Genomic DNA, 15,906 nt, shown 5'->3' with positions numbered 1-15,906 from the left:
TCACGCCTCCTCCTTCTCTCGGCTTCATACGGGGATCATATCTCCTCCCTGTCTCACCCTCATGTTGGGATGCATGACCAATGCTCCTTCCCTTCTCGCCCGCATACATGGATGCACGTTCATGTCTCCTCGTTCTCTCGGCTTCATACGGGGATTTTATCTCCTCCCTGTCTCACCCTCAGGAAGGGATGCATGACCAATGCTCCTTCCCGTCTCGCCCGCATACATGGATGCACGTTCACGCCTCCTCCTTCTCTCGGCTTCATATGGGGATCATATCTCCTCCCTGTCTCACCCTCATGCAGGGATGCATGACCAATGCTCCTTCCTGTCACGCCCGCATACATGGATGCACGTTCACGCCTCCTCCTTCTCTCGGCTTCATACGGGGATCATATCTCCTCCCTGTCTCACCCTCATGCAGGGATGCATGACCAATGCTCCTTCCCTTCTCACCTGCATACATGGATGCACGTTCACGCCTCCTCCTTCTCTCGGCTTCATACGGGGATCATATCTCCTCCCTGTCTCACCCTCATGCAGGGATGCATGACCAATGCTCCTTCCTGTCTCGCCCGCATACATGGATGCACGTTCACGCCTCCTCCTTCTCTCGGCTTCATACGGGGATCATATCTCCTCCCTGTCTCACCCTCATGCAGGGATGCATGACCAATGCTCCTTCCCTTCTCGCCTGCATACATGGATGCACGTTCACGCCTCCTCCTTCTCTCGGCTTCATACGGGGATCATATCTCCTCAATGTCTCACCCTCACTTCCAACATGTGTAACTTCTTGTTCTCTTTGACGTCTGGGGCATGGGTGGCTACTGCACAGCTCTAGATGTCGCCCACCTGCAAGGTGCTATGGAAAGCACGTTTCCACATTGGACGTGCTATATTAACCCCCTCTCCCCAAATACAATAAAAATAAAGAAATATATGTGCTTCCATAATGTCTACCTTCTAATGTTTCATATGTGTAAGCACATTGTCCTCCTCCTGACCACATTCTAAAACTATGTGCAAATTGTTCCTTCCATAAACTGTCACTTCCTTGGCCCTTTATTTATAATGACTGTTATACTCTCTCTCTTTCCGCCACAGTATAAAAAAGCTTAGCACACCTCATGATTGGACTAAGAAATTCCTGTCATTTAGTTGGGAATGATTTTCCCATTATCCCCAAAAACTCCTCACTGTGTCGAAGAACGCTTTTTTTCACAGGACAATACAGATCAGATTGACTTGAAAGGCCCTTTCACGCGACTACAGAATGCCTCTCATTCCACTAAAAGATACGCCAGTGCCTACAATAGCCTAGGACTAGACTATGAGTCCCAATGTAGAAAGACCACAAGTCCACAGATATGCCTGTTTATTTAAACATCTGTATTATCATCAGCGTGTGACTGTAAAGGCGGGACCTCGCGCTCTCTGTAACGCGCTCCATTGGCAACATCAGTTAAATGTCGTTGGTTCAATCCCTCGTGGATGTTGTTTTTATTCCCATTTGTAACTGGGAAATACTGTCGCTGCAATACATATGTCTTAATCAAGCTAGTGGTTATTGACGTAAATGGCAGTGTTATAATGTTTCATGTACTGCAAATGTCACCACATAATGCGCTCTTAATTAGATTTGGTTGAAATACATTACAGTCACCCGATGGAAAAGTGTGCAAAGAGCATTAAAGAAACAAAAGGTTCATAACAGTAACAGGACATATCGAATTGTTTCAGTCCTCCACAGAGATTGCCAATGTATTAATGGAAATTCTAAAATATCTGCCCAACTGCTGTGACATTGCCTCACCGAAATGCCGTGACTCGGATTCGAACCTAGGTTGCTGCGGCCACAACGCAGAGTACTAACCACTATACGATCACGACGAGCTACTTGGGCTGCTACAATGTGACGTTCCACCTCTATCATAAGCTGTACTCCATCTGTGATGTCATGACTCATGTTTGAATTAACGGTTGGTTGTGATGTTACACATGAGAATAAGTGGACACCTGATCCCCAGTCACTTATTTAAGATCTCAATAATCAAGTCAGAATCCAAATGAAAGTCATCAAAGTGGAGCCAATTAGAAATAATATAGTTACACAAACCTGGCAATGGTGCGGAAGCCAGGGCCGATAATGGCCCGCCAGCCTGAGAGCAGGAAAGTGTGAGAGCAGTGATGGTCTTGTGAGAGTTTACAGCTGTTATTGACCCTGTCCCCTTCCATTGCAGAGTTTTCTCCCTATAAGAAGTGCAGAGGCTCCCTCCGGGGTGCTAATAGTAAATTTATTTTTTTGCGCAGGAGAAGTGCTCTTCACCAATTGCACGTGCCAAATCACCCGAAGGCCACCACCATAAAATTCAGGCATTCATGTTCATGCGTCCTCCATGTTATGTCCTTATAAAGGGATGCATGTTCATGATGACTCCATGTCACACCTGCATACAAGGATGCATGTTCATGCCGCCTCGTTCTCTTGGCTTCATACAGGGATTTTATCTCCTCCCTGTCTCACCCTCATGCAGGGATGCATGACCAATGCTCCTTCCCTTCTCGCCTGCATACATGGATGCACATTCATGTCTCCTCGTTCTCTCGGCTTCATACAGGGATTTTATCTCCTCCCTGTCTCACCCTCAGGAAGGGATGCATGACCAATGCTCCTTCCCGTCTCGCCCACATACATGGATGCACGTTCACGCCTCCTCCTTCTCTCGGCTTGATACGGGGATCATATCTCCTCCCTGTCTCACCCTCATGCAGGGATGCATGACCAATGCTCCTTCCTGTCTCGCCCGCATACATGGATGCACGTTCACGCCTCCTCCTTCTCTCGGCTTCATACGGGGATCATATCTCCTCCCTGTCTCACCCTCATGCAGGGATGCATGACCAATGCTCCTTCCCTTCTCGCCTGCATACATGGATGCACGTTGACGCCTCCTCCTTCTCTCGGCTTCATACGGGGATCATATCTCCTCCCTGTCTCACCCTCATGCAGGGATGCATGACCAATGCTCCTTCCTGTCTCTCCCGCATACATGGATGCACGTTCACGCCTCCTCCTTCTCTCGGCTTCATACGGGGATCATATCTCCTCCCTGTCTCACCCTCATGCAGGGATGCATGACCAATGCTCCTTCCCTTCTCGCCTGCATACATGGATGCACGTTCATGCCTCCTCCTTCTCTCGGCTTCATACGGGGATCATATCTCCTCAATGTCTCACCCTCACTTTTAACATGTGTAACTTCTTGTTCTCTTTGACGTCTGGGGCATGGGTGGCTACTGCACAGCTCTAGATGTCGCCCACCTGCAAGGTGCTATGGAAAGCACTTTTCCACATTGGACGTGCTATATTAACCCCCTCTCCCCAAATACAATAAAAATAAAGAAATATATGTGCTTCCATAATGTCTACCTTCTAATGTTTCATATGTGTAAGCACATTGTCCTCCTCCTGACCACATTCTAAAACTATGTGCAAATTGTTCCTTCCATAAACTGTCACTTCCTTGGCCCTTTATTTATAATGACTGTTATACTCTCTCTCTCTTTCCACCAAAGTATAAAAAAGCCTAGCACACCTCATGATTGGACTAAGAAATTCCTGTCATTTAGTTGGAAATGATTTTCCCATTATCCCCAAAAACTCCTCACTGTGTCTAAGAACGCTTTTTTTCACAGGACAATACAGATCAGATTGACTTGAAAGGTCCTTTCACGCGACTACAGAATGCCTCTCATTCCACTAAAAGATACGCCAGTGCCTACAATAGCCTAGGACTAGACTATGAGTCCCAATGTAGAAAGACCACAAGTCCACAGATATGCCTGTTTATTTAAACATCTGTATTATCATCAGCGTGTGACTGTAAAGGCGGGACCTCGCGCTCTCTGTAACGCGCTCCATTGGCAACATCAGTTAAATGTCGTTGGTTCAATCCCTCGCGGATGTTGTTTTTATTCCCATTTGTAACTGGGAAATACTGTCGCTGCAATACATATGTCTTAATCAAGCTAGTGGTTGTTGACGTAAATGGCAGTGATATAATGTTTCATGTACTGCAAATGTCACCACATAATGCGCTCTTAATTAGATTTGGTTGAAATACATTACAGTCACCCGATGAAAAAGTGTGCAAAGAGCATTAAAGAAACAAAAGGTTCATAACAGTAACAGGACATATCGAATTGTTTCAGTCCTCCACAGAGATTGCCAATGTATTAATGGAAATTCTAAAATATCTGCCCAACTGCAGTGACATTGCCTCACCGCAATGCTGTGATTCGGATTCGAACCGAGGTTGCTGCGACCACAACACAGAGTACTAACCACTATAAGATCACAGCGAGCTACTTGGGCTGCTAAAACGCGAAGTTCCACCTCTATCATAAGCTGTACTCCATCTGTGATTTCATGACTCATGTTTGAATTAAAGGTTGGTTGTGATGTTATCCATGAGAATAAGTGGGCACCTGATCCCCAGTCACTTATTTAAGATCTCAATAATCAAGTCAGAATCCAAATGAAAGTCATCAAAGTGGAGCCAATTAGAAATAATATAGTTACACAAACCTGGCAATGGTGCGGCAGCCAGGGCCGATAATGGCCCGCCAGCCTGAGAGCAGGAAAGTGTGAGAGCAGTGATGGTCTTGTGAGAGTTTACAGCTGTTATTGACCCTGTCCCCTTCCATTGCAGAGTTTTCTCCCTATAAGAAGTGCAGAGGCTCCCTCCTGGGTGCTAATAGTAAATTTATTTTTTTGCGCAGGAGAAGTGCTCTTCACCAATTGCACGTGCCAAATCACCCGAAGGCCACCACCATAAAATTCAGGCATTCATGTTCATGCGTCCTCCATGTTATGTCCTTATAAAGGGATGCATGTTCATGATGACTCCATGTCACACCTGCATACAAGGATGCATGTTCATGCCGCCTCGTTCTCTTGGCTTCATACAGGGATTTTATCTCCTCCCTGTCTCACCCTCATGCAGGGATGCATGACCAATGCTCCTTCCCTTCTCGCCCGCATACATGGATGCACGTTCATGTCTCCTCGTTCTCTCTGCTTCATACGGGGATTTTATCTCCTCCCTGTCTCACCCTCAGGAAGGGATGCATGACCAATGCTCCTTCCCGTCTCGCCCGCATACATGGATGCACGTTCACGCCTCCTCCTTCTCTCGGCTTCATACGGGGATCATATCTCCTCCCTGTCTCACCCTCATGCAGGGATGCATGACCAATGCTCCTTCCTGTCTCGCCCGCATACATGGATGCACGTTCACGCCTCCTCCTTCTCTCGGCTTCATACGGGGATCATATCTCCTCCCCGTCTCACCCTCATGCAGGGATGCATGACCAATGCTCCTTCCCTTCTCGCCTGCATACATGGATGCACGTTCACGCCTCCTCCTTCTCTCAGCTTCATACAGGGATCATATCTCCTCCCTGTCTCACCCTCATGCAGGGATGCATGACCAATGCTCCTTCCCTTCTCGTCTGCATACATGGATGCACGTTCACGCCTCCTCCTTCTCTCGGCTTCATACAGGGATCATATCTCCTCCCTGTCTCACCCTCATGCAGGGATGCATGACCAATGCTCCTTCCTGTCTCGCCCGTATACATGGATGCACGTTCATGCCTCCTCCTTCTCTCGGCTTCATACGGGGATCATATCTCCTCCCTGTCTCACCCTCATGCAGGGATGCATGACCAATGCTCCTTCCCTTCTCGCCTGCATACATGGATGCACGTTCATGCCTCCTCCTTCTCTCGGCTTCATACGGGGATCATATCTCCTCAATGTCTCACCCTCACTTCCAACATGTGTAACTTCTTGTTCTCTTTGACGTCTGGGGCATGGGTGGCTACTGCACAGCTCTAGATGTCGCCCACCTGCAAGGTGCTATGGAAAGCACTTTTCCACATTGGACGTGCTATATTAACCCCCTCTCCCCAAATACAATAAAAATAAAGAAATATATGTGCTTCCATAATGTCTACCTTCTAATGTTTCATATGTGTAAGCACATTGTCCTCCTCCTGACCACATTCTAAAACTATGTGCAAATTGTTCCTTCCATAAACTGTCACTTCCTTGGCCCTTTATTTATAATGACTGTTATACTCTCTCTCTCTTTCCGCCACAGTATAAAAAAGCCTAGCACACCTCATGATTGGACTAAGAAATTCCTGTCATTTAGTTGGAAATGATTTTCCCATTATCCCCAAAAACTCCTCACTGTGTCTAAGAACGCTTTTTTTCACAGGACAATACAGATCAGATTGACTTGAAAGGTCCTTTCACGCGACTACAGAATGCCTCTCATTCCACTAAAAGATACGCCAGTGCCTACAATAGCCTAGGACTAGACTATGAGTCCCAATGTAGAAAGACCACAAGTCCACAGATATGCCTGTTTATTTAAACATCTGTATTATCATCAGCGTGTGACTGTAAAGGCGGGACCTCGCGCTCTCTGTAACGCGCTCCATTGGCAACATCAGTTAAATGTCGTTGGTTCAATCCCTCGCGGATGTTGTTTTTATTCCCATTTGTAACTGGAAAATACTGTCGCTGCAATACATATGTCTTAATCAAGCTAGTGGTTGTTGACGTAAATGGCAGTGTTATAATGTTTCATGTACTGCAAATGTCACCACATAATGCGCTCTTAATTAGATTTGGTTGAAATACATTACAGTCACCCGATGAAAAAGTGTGCAAAGAGCATTAAAGAAACAAAAGGTTCATAACAGTAACAGGACATATCGAATTGTTTCAGTCCTCCACAGAGATTGCCAATGTATTAATGGAAATTCTAAAATATCTGCCCAACTGCCGTGACATTGCCTCACCGCAATGCCGTGACTCGGATTCGAACCGAGGTTGCTGCGGCCACAACACAGAGTACTAACCACTATATGATCACGGCGAGCTACTTGGGCTGCTAAAATGTGACGTTCCACCTCTATCATAAGCTGTACTCCATCTGTGATGTCATGACTCATGTTTGAATTAAAGGTTGGTTGTGATGTTATCCATGAGAATAAGTGGACACCTGATCCCCAGTCACTTATTTAAGATCTCAATAATCAAGTCAGAATCCAAATGAAAGTCATCAAAGTGGAGCCAATTAGAAATAATATAGTTACACAAACCTGGCAATGGTGCGGCAGCCAGGGCCGATAATGGCCCGCCAGCCTGAGAGCAGGAAAGTGTGAAAGCAGTGATGGTCTTGTGAGAGTTTACAGCTGTTATTGACCCTGTCCCCTTCCATTGCAGAGTTTTCTCCCTATAAGAAGTGCAGAGGCTCCCTCCGGGGTGCTAATAGTAAATTTATTTTTTTGCGCAGGAGAAGTGCTCTTCACCAATTGCACGTGCCAAATCACCCGAAGGCCACCACCATAAAATTCAGGCATTCATGTTCATGCGTCCTCCATGTTATGTCCTTATAAAGGGATGCATGTTCATGATGACTCCATGTCACACCTGCATACAAGGATGCATGTTCATGCCGCCTCGTTCTCTTGGCTTCATACAGGGATTTTATCTCCTCCCTGTCTCACCCTCATGCAGGGATGCATGACCAATGCTCCTTCCCTTCTCGCCCGCATACATGGATGCACGTTCATGTCTCCTCTTTCTCTCTGCTTCATACGGGGATTTTATCTCCTCCCTGTCTCACCCTCAGGAAGGGATGCATGACCAATGCTCCTTCCTGTCTCTCCCGCATACATGGATGCACGTTCACGCCTCCTCCTTCTCTCGGCTTCATACGGGGATCATATCTCCTCCCTGTCTCACCCTCATGCAGGGATGCATGACCAATGCTCCTTCCTGTCTCGCCCGCATACATGGATGCACGTTCACGCCTCCTCCTTCTCTCGGCTTCATACGGGGATCATATCTCCTCCCTGTCTCACCCTCATGCAGGGATGCATGACCAACGCTCCTTCCTTTCTCGCCTGCATACATGGATGCACGTTCACGCCTCCTCCTTCTCTCGGCTTCATACGGGGATCATATCTCCTCCCCGTCTCACCCTCATGCAGGGATGCATGACCAATGCTCCTTCCCTTCTCGCCTGCATACATGGATGCACGTTCATGCCTCCTCCTTCTCTCGGCTTCATACGGGGATCATATCTCCTCCCTGTCTCACCCTCATGAAGGGATGCATGATCAATGCTCCTTCCTGTCTCGCCCGCATACATGGATGCACGTTCATGCCTCCTCCTTCTCTCGGCTTCATACGGGGATCATATCTCCTCCCTGTCTCACCCTCATGCAGGGATGCATGACCAATGCTCCTTCCCTTCTCGCCTGCATACATGGATGCACGTTCACGCCTCCTCCTTCTCTCGGCTTCATACGGGGATCATATCTCCTCCCTTTCTCACCCTCATGCAGGGATGCATGACCAACGCTCCTTCCTGTCTCGCCCGCATACATGGATGCACGTTCAAGCCTCCTCCTTCTCTCGGCTTCATACGGGGATCATATCTCCTCCCTGTCTCACCCTCATGCAGGGATGCATGACCAATGCTCCTTCCCTTCTCGCCTGCATACATGGATGCACGTTCACGCCTCCTCCTTCTCTCGGCTTCATACGGGGATCATATCTCCTCAATGTCTCACCCTCACTTCCAACATGTGTAACTTCTTGTTCTCTTTGACGTCTGGGGCATGGGTGGCTACTGCACAGCTCTAGATGTCGCCCACCTGCAAGGTGTTATGGAAAGCACTTTTCCACATTGGACGTGCTATATTAACCCCCTCTCCCCAAATACAATAAAAATAAAGAAATATATGTGCTTCCATAATGTCTACCTTCTAATGTTTCATATGTGTAAGCACATTGCCCTCCTCCTGACCACATTCTAAAACTATGTGCAAATTGTTCCTTCCATAAACTGTCACTTCCTTGGCCCTTTATTTATAATGACTGTTATACTCTCTCTCTTTCCGCCACAGTATAAAAAAGCCTAGCACACCTCATGATTGGACTAAGAAATTCCTGTCATTTAGTTGGAAATGATTTTCCCATTATCCCCAAAAACTCCTCACTGTGTCTAAGAACGCTTTTTTTCACAGGACAATACAGATCAGATTGACTTGAAAGGTCCTTTCACGCGACTACAGAATGCCTCTCATTCCACTAAAAGATACGCCAGTGCCTACAATAGCCTAGGACTAGACTATGAGTCCCAATGTAGAAAGACCACAAGTCCACAGATATGCCTGTTTATTTAAACATCTGTATTATCATCAGCGTGTGACTGTAAAGGCGGGACCTCGCGCTCTCTGTAACGCGCTCCATTGGCAACATCAGTTAAATGTCGTTGGTTCAATCCCTCGCGGATGTTGTTTTTATTCCCATTTGTAACTGGGAAATACTGTCGCTGCAATACATATGTCTTAATCAAGCTAGTGGTTATTGACGTAAATGGCAGTGTTATAATGTTTCATGTACTGCAAATGTCACCACATAATGCGCTCTTAATTAGATTTGGTTGAAATACATTACAGTCACCCGATGAAAAAGTGTGCAAAGAGCATTAAAGAAACAAAAGGTTCATAACAGTAACAGGACATATCGAATTGTTTCAGTCCTCCACAGAGATTGCCAATGTATTAATGGAAATTCTAAAATATCTGCCCAACTGCCGTGACATTGCCTCACCGCAATGCCGTATCTCGGATTCGAACCGAGGTTGCTGAGGCCACAACGCAGAGTACTAACCACTATACGATCACGGCGAGATACTTGGGCTGCTACAATGTGACACTTGGGCTGCTACAATGTGACGTTCCACCTCTATCATAAGCTGTACTCCATCTGTGATGTCATGACTCATGTTTGAATTAAAGGTTGGTTGTGATGTTATCCATGAGAATAAGTGGACACCTGATCCCCAGTCACTTATTTAAGATCTCAATAATCAAGTCAGAATCCAAATGCAAGTCATCAAAGTGGAGCCAATTACAAATAATATAGTTACACAAACCTGGCAATGGTGCGGCAGCCAGGGCCGATAATGGCCCGCCAGCCTGAGAGCAGGAAAGTGTGAGAGCAGTGATGGTCTTGTGAGAGTTTACAGCTGTTATTGACCCTGTCCCCTTCCATTGCAGAGTTTTCTCCCTATAAGAAGTGCAGAGGCTCCCTCCGGGGCGCTAATAGTACATTTATTTTTTTGCACAGGAGAAGTGCTCTTCGCCAATTGCACGTGCCAAATCACCCGAAGGCCACCACCATAAAATTCAGGCATTCATGTTCATGCGTCCTCCATGTTATGTCCTTATAAAGGGATGCATGTTCATGATGACTCCATGTCACACCTGCATACAAGGATGCATGTTCATGCCGCCTCGTTCTCTTGGCTTCATACAGGGATTTTATCTCCTCCCTGTCTCACCCTCATGCAGGGATGCATGACCAATGCTCCTTCCCTTCTCGCCCGCATACATGGATGCACGTTCATGTCTCCTCGTTCTCTCTGCTTCATACGGGGATTTTATCTCCTCCCTGTCTCACCCTCAGGAAGGGATGCATGACCAATGCTCCTTCCCGTCTCGCCCGCATACATGGATGCACGTTCACGCCTCCTCCTTCTCTCGGCTTCATACGGGGATCATATCTCCTCCCTGTCTCACCCTCATGCAGGGATGCATGACCAATGCTCCTTCCTGTCTCGCCCGCATACATGGATGCACGTTCACGCCTCCTCCTTCTCTCGGCTTCATACGGGGATCATATCTCCTCCCTGTCTCACCCTCATGCAGGGATGCATGACCAATGCTCCTTCCCTTCTCGTCTGCATACATGGATGCACGTTCACGCCTCCTCCTTCTCTCGGCTTCATACGGGGATCATATCTCCTCCCTGTCTCACCCTCATGCAGGGATGCATGACCAACGCTCCTTCCTGTCTCGCCCGCATACGTGGATGCACGTTCACGCCTCCTCCTTCTCTCGGCTTCATACGGGGATCATATCTCCTCCCTGTCTCACCCTCATGCAGGGATGCATGACCAATGCTCCTTCCCTTCTCGCCTGCATACATGGATGCACGTTCACGCCTCCTCCTTCTCTCGGCTTCATACGGGGATCATATCTCCTCAATGTCTCACCCTCACTTCCAACATGTGTAACTTCTTGTTCTCTTTGACGTCTGGGGCATGGGTGGCTACTGCACAGCTCTAGATGTCGCCCACCTGCAAGGTGCTATGGAAAGCACTTTTCCACATTGGACGTGCTATATTAACCCCCTCTCCCCAAATACAATGAAAATAAAGAAATATATGTGCTTCCATAATGTCTACCTTCTAATGTTTCATATGTGTAAGCAATTGTCCTCCTCCTGACCACATTCTAAAACTATGTGAAAATTGTTCCTTCCATAAACTGTCACTTCCTTGGCCCTTTATTTATAATGACTGTTATACTCTCTCTCTTTCCGCCACAGTATAAAAAAGCCTAGCACACCTCATGATTGGACTAAGAAATTCCTGTCATTTAGTTGGAAATGATTTTCCCATTATCCCCAAAAACTCCTCACTGTGTCTAAGAACGCTTTTTTTCACAGGACAATACAGATCAGATTGACTTGAAAGGTCCTTTCACGCGACTACAGAATGCCTCTCATTCCACTAAAAGATACGCCAGTGCCTACAATAGCCTAGGACTAGACTATGAGTCCCAATGTAGAAAGACCACAAGTCCACAGATATGCCTGTTTATTTAAACATCTGTATTATCATCAGCGTGTGACTGTAAAGGCGGGACCTCGCGCTCTCTGTAACGCTCTCCATTGGCAACATCAGTTAAATGTCGTTGGTTCAATCCCTCGCGGATGTTGTTTTTATTCCCATTTGTAACTGGGAAATACTGTCGCTGCAATACATATGTCTTAATCAAGCTAGTGGTTATTGACGTAAATGGCAGTGTTATAATGTTTCATGTACTGTAAATGTCACCACATAATGCGCTCTTAATTAGATTTGGTTGAAATACATTACAGTCACCCGATGAAAAAGTGTGCAAAGAGCATTAAAGAAACAAAAGGTTCATAACAGTAACAGGACATATCGAATTGTTTCAGTCCTCCACAGAGATTGCCAATGTATTAATGGAAATTCTAAAATATCTGCCCAACTGCCGTGACATTGCCTCACTGCAATGCCGTGACTCGGATTCGAACCGTGGTTGCTGCGGCCACAACGCAGAGTACTAACCACTATACGATCACGGCGAGCTACTTGGGCTGCTACAATGTGACGTTCCACCTCTATCATAAGCTGTACTCCATCTGTGATGTCATGACTCATGTTTGAATTAAAGGTTGGTTGTGATGTTATCCATGAGAATAAGTGGACACCTGATCCCCAGTCACTTATTTAAGATCTCAATAATCAAGTCAGAATCCAAATGAAAGTCATCAAAGTGGAGCCAATTAGAAATAATATAGTTACACAAACCTGGCAATGGTGCGGCAGCCAGGGCCGATAATGGCCCGCCAGCCTGAGAGCAGGAAAGTGTGAGAGCAGTGATGGTCTTGTGAGAGTTTACAGCTGTTATTGACCCTGTCCCCTTCCATTGCAGAGTTTTCTCCCTATAAGAAGTGCAGAGGCTCCCTCCGGGGTGCTAATAGTACATTTATTTTTTTGTGCAGGAGAAGTGCTCTTCACCAATTGCACGTGCCAAATCACCCGAAGGCCACCACCATAAAATTCAGGCATTCATGTTCATGCGTCCTCCATGTTATGTCCTTATAAAGGGATGCATGTTCATGATGACTCCATGTCACACCTGCATACATGGATGCATGTTCATGCCGCCTCGTTCTATTGGCTTCATACAGGGATTTTATCTCCTCCCTGTCTCACCCTCATGCAGGGATGCATGACCAATGCTCCTTCCCTTCTCGCCCGCATACATGGATGCACGTTCATGTCTCCTCGTTCTCTCGGCTTCATACGGGGATTTTATCTCCTCCCTGTCTCACCCTCAGGAAGGGATGCATGACCAATGCTCCTTCCCGTCTCGCCTGCATACATGGATGCACGTTCACGCCTCCTCCTTCTCTCGGCTTCATACGGGGATCATATCTCCTCCCTGTCTCACCCTCATGCAGGGATGCATGACCAATGCTCCTTCCTGTCTCGCCCGCATACATGGATGCATGTTCACGCCTCCTCCTTCTCTCGGCTTCATACAGGGATCATATCTCCTCCCTGTCTCACCCTCATGCAGGGATGCATGACCAATGCTCCTTCCCTTCTCGCCTGCATACATGGATGCACGTTCACGCCTCCTCCTTCTCTCGGCTTCATACGGGGATCATATCTCCTTCCTGTCTCACCCTCATGCAGGGATGCATGACCAATGCTCCTTCCTGTCTCGCCCGCATACATGGATGCACGTTCACGCCTCCTCCTTCTCTCGGCTTCATACGGGGATCATATCTCCTCCCTGTCTCACCCTCATGCAGGGATGCATGACCAATGCTCCTTCCCTTCTCGCCTGCATACATGGATGCACGTTCACGCCTCCTCCTTCTCTCGGCTTCATACGGGGATCATATCTCCTCAATGTCTCACCCTCACTTCCAACATGTGTAACTTCTTGTTCTCTTTCACGTCTGGGGCATGGGTGGCTACTGCACAGCTCTAGATGTCGCCCACCTGCAAGGTGCTATGGAAAGCACTTTTCCACATTGGACGTGCTATATTAACCCCCTCTCCCCAAATACAATAAAAATAAAGAAATATATGTGCTTCCATAATGTCTACCTTCTAATGTTTCATATGTGTAAGCACATTGTCCTCCTCCTGACCACATTCTAAAACTATGTGCAAATTGTTCCTTCCATAAACTGTCACTTCCTTGGCCCTTTATTTATAATGACTGTTATACTGTCTCTCTTTCCGCCACAGTATAAAAAAGCCTAGCACACCTCATGATTGGACTAAGAAATTCCAGTCATTTAGTTGGAAATGATTTTCCCATTATCCCCAAAAACTCCTCAGTGTGTCTAAGAACGCTTTTTTTCACAGGACAATACAGATCAGATTGACTTGAAAGGTCCTTTCACGCGACTACAGAATGCCTCTCATTCCACTAAAAGATACGCCAGTGCCTACTAATAGCCTAGGACTAGACTATGAGTCCCAATGTAGAAAGACCACAAGTCCACAGATATGCCTGTTTATTTAAACATCTGTATTATCATCAGCGTGTGACTGTAAAGGCGGGACCTCGCGCTCTCTGTAACGCGCTCCATTGGCAACATCAGTTAAATGTCGTTGGTTCAATCCCTCGCGGATGTTGTTTTTATTCCCATTTGTAACTGGGAAATACTGTCGCTGCAATACATATGTCTTAATCAAGCTAGTGGTTATTGACGTAAATGGCAGTGTTATAATGTTTCATGTACTGCAAATGTCACCACATAATGCGCTCTTAATTAGATTTGGTTGAAATACATTACAGTCACCCGATGAAAAAGTGTGCAAAGAGCATTAAAGAAACAAAAGGTTCATAACAATAACAGGACATATCGAATTGTTTCAGTCCTCCACAGAGATTGCCAATGTATTAATGGAAATTCTAAAATATCTGCCCAACTGCCGTGACATTGCCTCACCGCAATGCCGTGACTCGGATTCGAACCGAGGTTGCTGCGGCCACAACGCAGAGTACTAACCACTATACGATCACGGCGAGCTACTTGGGCTGCTACAATGTGACGTTCCACCTCTATCATAAGCTGTACTCCATCTGTGATGTCATGACTCATGTTTGAATTAAAGGTTGGTTGTGATGTTATCCATGAGAATAAGTGGACACCTGATCCCCAGTCACTTATTTAAGATCTCAATAATCATGTCAGAATCCAAATGAAAGTCATCAAAGTGGAGCCAATTAGAAATAATATAGTTACACAAACCTGACAATGGTGCGGCAGCCAGGGCCGATAATGGCCCGCCAGCCTGAGAGCAGGAAAGTGTGAGAGCAGTGATGGTCTTATGAGAGTTTACAGCTGTTATTGACCCTGTCCCCTTCCATTGCAGAGTTTTCCCCCTGTAAGAAGTGCAGAGGCTCCCTCCGGGGTGCTAATAGTAAATTTATTTTTTTGCGCAGGAGAAGTGCTCTTCACCAATTGCACGTGCCAAATCACCCGAAGGCCACCACCATAAAATTCAGGCATTCATGTTCATGCGTCCTCCATGTTATGTCCTTATAAAGGGATGCATGTTCATGATGACTCCATGTCACACCTGCATACAAGGATGCATGTTCATGCCGCCTCATTCTCTTGGCTTCATACAGGGATTTTATCTCCTCCCTGTCTCACCCTCATGCAGGGATGCATGACCAATGCTCCTTACCTTCTCGCCCGCATACATGGATGCACGTTCATGTCTCCTCGTTCTCTCTGCTTCATATGGGGATTTTATCTCCTCCTTGTCTCACCCTCAGGAAGGGATGCATGACCAATGCTCCTTCCCGTCTCGCCCGCATACATGGATGCACGTTCATGCCTCCTCCTTCTCTCGGCTTCATACAGGGATCATATCTCCTCCCTGTCTCACCCTCATGCAGGGATGCATGACCAATGCTCCTTCCTGTCTCGCCCGCATACATGGATGCACGTTCACGCCTCCTCCTTCTCTCGGCTTCATACGGGGATCATATCTCCTCCCTGTCTCACCCTCATGCAGGGATGCATGACCAATGCTCCTTCCCTTCTCGCCTGCATACATGGATGCACGTTCACGCCTCCTCCTTCTCTCGGCTTCATACGGGGATCATATCTCCTCCCTTTCTCACCCTCATTCAGGGATGCATGACCAACGCTCCTTCCTGTCTCGCCCGCATACA

The 15,906-nt window shown here is 46.9% G+C and overlaps 1 non-coding gene across 1 annotated transcript; it reads right to left on the bottom strand.

Annotated features, from left to right (window-relative positions):
* Nucleotides 1-14,673: 14,673 nt before the first annotated feature.
* TRNAH-GUG (transfer RNA histidin (anticodon GUG)) lies at nt 14,674-14,745 on the bottom strand. Its single transcript has one exon. It is a non-coding gene; the product is annotated as a tRNA-His (tRNA).
* Between the last annotated feature and the right edge of the window lie 1,161 nt (nt 14,746-15,906).

This window comes from Ambystoma mexicanum, assembly GCF_040938575.1.
Source record: "Ambystoma mexicanum isolate Mex_15411 chromosome 12 unlocalized genomic scaffold, UKY_AmexF1_1 Mex_chr12_unloc.1, whole genome shotgun sequence".
In the NCBI taxonomy this organism is placed as follows: domain Eukaryota; kingdom Metazoa; phylum Chordata; class Amphibia; order Caudata; family Ambystomatidae; genus Ambystoma; species Ambystoma mexicanum.
This window is presented reverse-complemented; position numbering and strand designations above follow the sequence as displayed.